Genomic DNA, 4,627 nt, shown 5'->3' on the forward strand with positions numbered 1-4,627 from the left:
TTCTCGATTCCTTTTCCTCCCAGCTTGCAAACCGGCAATGTTTTTTCAGGCTATCTCTTCCTCGTGGTATCTTGCCAAATGCAGCCTGTGACCAACACAGGCTGCCAGGGTTTCCCAACCTCTTCCACCAGACCTGTGAGTTATTTTGGACATCGCTTGCCTCATGGGTCGTCACAGTTGAGTTTTACCAAATGTTTTGTGGCTGCATACCACGGCTTCCAGTGATGGGCCCATGCCAGCCCCCGGCCTGCATCGTATGTCCTGATACAGCCTCACACCTATTCTGGGGCCGATGTCTGTGCTCTGGCAACAAACAGCTCTAAAATACCAATGTTTTATTTTATTTTATTTTATTTATTTATTTTTAAATTTATTTTTGGCGGTGTTGGGTCTTCGTTGCTGTGCACAGGCTTTCTCTAGTTGCAACGAGCGGGGGCTACTCTTCGTTGCGGTGCACGGGCTTCTCATTGCGGTGGCATCTCTTGTTGCGGAGCACGGGCTCTAGATGCGCGGGCTTCGGTAGCTGTGGCTTGCGGGCTCTAGAGCGCAGGCTCAGTAGTTGTGGCGCACGGGCTTAGTTGCTCCGTGGCATGTGGGATCTTCCCGGACCAGGGCTCGAACCCATGTCCCCTGTGTTGGCAGGTGGATTCTTAACCACTGCACCGCCAGGGAAGTCCCTAAAATACCAGTGTTTTAAATAACGAAGTTTTATCTCTCACTCGTGCCTTGTGTCCGCTTCAGGCCAGGCGGGGGTGTGGGCTTCCTGTCTCTCGTTCCTCAAGGACCCATGCTGATGGACGAAAGCACCTCGCCAGAGATGGGGCTGTGAAGGGGCCCACACCAGCAGTCAGACACGCTGGGGCCGTGCACCACGTCTGTCCACTCCTGCCACGTGCATGGAGGTGGGGGGTTTCGGCCAGCGGCAGTACTGACCACCATAGGGGCTGAGGGCAGTGCCGGGAGACAGAACTTTTGGGACAGAGAGGGGAGCAGTCAGGCAGGAGAATTGGGCCGAGGGGGGTGATGTCCAGGATGGGGATGGGAGTGGCTGTGAGCATCGGATCTGCGGGGGCCAAGGAAGGCGGGGCAGCAAGGAGAGATGGTGTGTGGAGAGCTGACCCGTGAGGGTTTGTGCGTAGAGCCCCGCGCTGCCTGGAGCCTCTCTGGAGTCCAGGTACGGGCATCTTGAGTCCCTCAAGCCGTGTCCTGTGTGGTCCAGACTCGCCTTGGGGGCGCTTCTCTCCCCTCCCCCACTCTTACTGGGACTTACTGGGGGTAAGCCCCCCTCTCTCGGGCCAGATGCCTCCGGTGGAACTTCAGATGTAAACATGCCGAGTCAAGCACCCACCCAGGAGAGCACCAACCGCGTGCACAACGGCCAGCACTCCCCGGCCCAAGCTGACCCCCAGGGAAGCAGGGCTAACAAAGCAATCAGAACAGGACTAACGTCTCAGCCACACAATGGCGGGGTGGGGGTGGTTTGAAATAAACCCTAAGACAGGCATAGGCACCTGTGAAATGACCAGGAGTCAAGAAAAAGAACCAGTCAGAGACCTTGGAAGTTTCTTAAAGGGACAACTTTTTAAATAAAAAAAAATGCAACCCGAGAAGAATGGTCACAATGAAGACGGGACTCACGGACTGGAACATCAGACAAAGAGCGGTCCTAGTGTCCGCGAAGGCCCGACGAAGGGAAAGTACAGAGGAAACGCGAAGCAGCAGGATTCGCCCATGACCCGGGGTCGTGGAAAGACTGGGGCGCACGAAAAAGCTCAGGCTGGTCAAGGCATCCTCGCTCTCAACACATCCGGGACTCCAGCCTCCTCTCCTTAGCCATCGCCCCCCTCTACCCACCATCAGACCTCCCCAGCCAGGCTGGGCCACCTAAGGCCGCCTCGCCCCAGGCAGCCTCCCTAACTCACATACCCTAACACGGGCTGTCCTTTCACCAAGAACAATCTGATGGCAGCTGTTAGGGGTTGTCTTTTTTCTTTTTCCTTCACTTTCTCTCTAAATAATCACCAGACACTGGGAGGGTGAAGGCCAAGCGCAGAGTGCGCCCTGAACACGGGCTGTGCCGAGGCTCCCGCAGGGCTAGCCCAGCATCCGGCAGGGGCTCTAATGGGCACAGGGCAGGGTGTGCCCTGAACACAGGTTGTGCCGAGGCTGCCACAGGGCTAGCCCAGCATCTGGCAGGGGCTCTCAGCACAGGGCAGGGTGTGCCCTGAACACGGGCTGTTCCGAGGCTCCCACAGGGCTATAGCCCAGCATCCGGCAGGGGCTCTAATGGGCACAGGGCAGAGTGCGCCCTGAACACGGGCTGTGTCGAGGCTCCCGCAGGGCTAGCCCAGCATCCGGCAGGGGCTCTCAGCACAGGGCAGGGTGGAGAGCGCTACCGCCCACCCATCCAGGCCCAGATAATCCTTCCTTGTTCAAAAATGTATGAGCAAGCAGAGAGGAACAGAGAATGTGACGCCCGCAGTGCAGAAAATATCCCACTTTGGAAATCCAGTCACCTCAGAGCACTGAAGTCAAGAAGAAATTACGTGTATTGTGTTCAAAAGAAAAGAATACACGACCACTTTGGAGCCGTAGTTAAAGGGGAAAGTCCTATCAGGAGCGGGTATTATTTTTAACAATGAGGTAAAAAAAAACAAAACCCAAACAATCTAAAACATCACCCCAAAAGAATCCATTCCTCTGTCAGCAAGCAAAGCGACCTAGGCCTGCCTGGTTTCGGAATGCTGGCTCCGTCCCACGTATAGCTGTGGGGTCCTGGGCTGCCCCCTCCTCCCTTTGAAGTTCAGGTTCTTTGTCGTAAAATGGGACAGTGACACCTACCTCTGAGATGCGTGAGGATGGTACAAACTCCACGTCTCATCGTTGTCAAATGCATTTGACCCTTCAAGCCCTCAGGGGTGGGACCTTCCTCACTTCTGTTGAACTGATTGCGGGTTGCAGGAGAGACACAGGTGGCTTTGTTCCAGCCCTGCCTGGGGAGATTCCTTCAGCTTGAACCTTCAGACAGGGGCAGGGGAGAGACCCACGCTTCCAGGACGCACTCCCGCTCTGCCCCAGCGAAGACCGTCCCACAGGGAAACAGTCCACATTCGTGGCCCCCGCTGACGGCCCTCGGCCCAGGCCCAGCCTTGTTTCTCGCTTAATCCTCAGCCCGCCCCAGGGCCTCTGCGCTGTGGGGGTTGCAGTTGGAGACGGGCGCAGAGAGCAGCTGGGACAGCCGCCCAGCAGGGCCAGGTTTCCAGTGATTCTTGCTCAGGTGGCTTCAGGGAGCTCCTGGCTCGGGGGCCCTGGACTACTGCTCTGTGTGCCTCCCGGCCCCGCTGGGGCGGACACCCGTGCTCCCACCGTCTCTCGGTGCTCAGAGGCCAGAGTCAGCTCTGAGATGCGCGTGGTGGAGGCTGGCCCTACACGCCCAGGGCCTTGCTAAGGTAGGGGGCCTCCCGCCTGTCCCGTCCCCTCAGGAGGAGAGCCCCGGAGAGAAGGGCTTTGCTCAGAGGGACACAGCCACCCACTGCCCGCGGGCCTGGGACACGAGTCAATCTCGGGCTGCCTGGGGTCGGGCACATGGCCTTCGCTGTTCTGTGGGCCTGAAACTGCCTTGCATTTCAGACGCGTCAATGTAACTGAGAGCGTGTCTCAAGAGCTTCCTAACCTGAGGGGCCCGAGGCCAATCCTTCCAGCTCCACGGGGCCTCCCGATGTCTCACTTGTAACCGTCAAACAGCGCTGTGACATGGAGCTGGTGTTCCCACCTTACAGCGAGGGCCCTGAAGTCAGACTTTAAATAACTGCCCATCCCAGGACCTGCGGTTGTGGAGACTGGGGTTGTGCACCAGCTGCCCCCAGAACACCTCCTCACTTTCCCACCCCAGGCTGCTTCCAACGCCTCCTGATACCCACAAGCCAGAGGCTCCACTCTGCACAGGGCTGGGGGCTGGGCCCAGGAGGGAGAGGGGACTACTGCTAATTGGCCAAGGGGTCATCTCTGCACCCAGAGGTGGGGAATGGCACCACAGGGCTTGTGGGGATAAGTGTGGCCCAGGAGGAACTGTGCCCGCAGGCCGACAGGAAAGCTGTCTTCACGCCATCTCGGTGTTGGTCACAAACCAGCACTGCAGGCCTGGGCTGCTGCCTACCCAGCACCAACTGTCTCCTGGCCCCTTCTCTGGGCATGGGCCCAGCTCTGGACACCGACATGTGCACAGGAAACTGCCTGCTCTCCAGAGCTTGCAAGCCTGGGTAAGTGGCACAGCAGAGGCCCCCACTTAGAGTCCAGATCCTGGGCTGGCCCCAGCCCGCTGCTCACCACCCCAGCGTGTTACCTGGAGCAGACCAGTTGCCCAACACCCCAGGTCAGGGAAGTTTCTCTTAGTCCTTCAGGACACCCACATGAAGCAGGGTCCAGGCCATTCCTGATTCCATCCAGCTACGGTGCAGCCTCCAGCCTGCCATAAACATCTGGGAGAGTCAGCACCACGGGGGCAAGGGTCATGAAGTGAGCATCCCAGAGAGAGATGTCAGATGATGCGGTCACTCCCTTCTCTAGAACCTCAGCAGAGATGAGGACCCTAGGCCTCCAAACCCACACCCCCACACCACCCCCCCCC

The sequence above is a fragment of the Lipotes vexillifer genome, unplaced genomic scaffold (genome assembly GCF_000442215.2).
Source record: "Lipotes vexillifer unplaced genomic scaffold, Lipotes_vexillifer_v1.1 scaffold988, whole genome shotgun sequence".
NCBI classification, from domain to species: domain Eukaryota; kingdom Metazoa; phylum Chordata; class Mammalia; order Artiodactyla; family Lipotidae; genus Lipotes; species Lipotes vexillifer.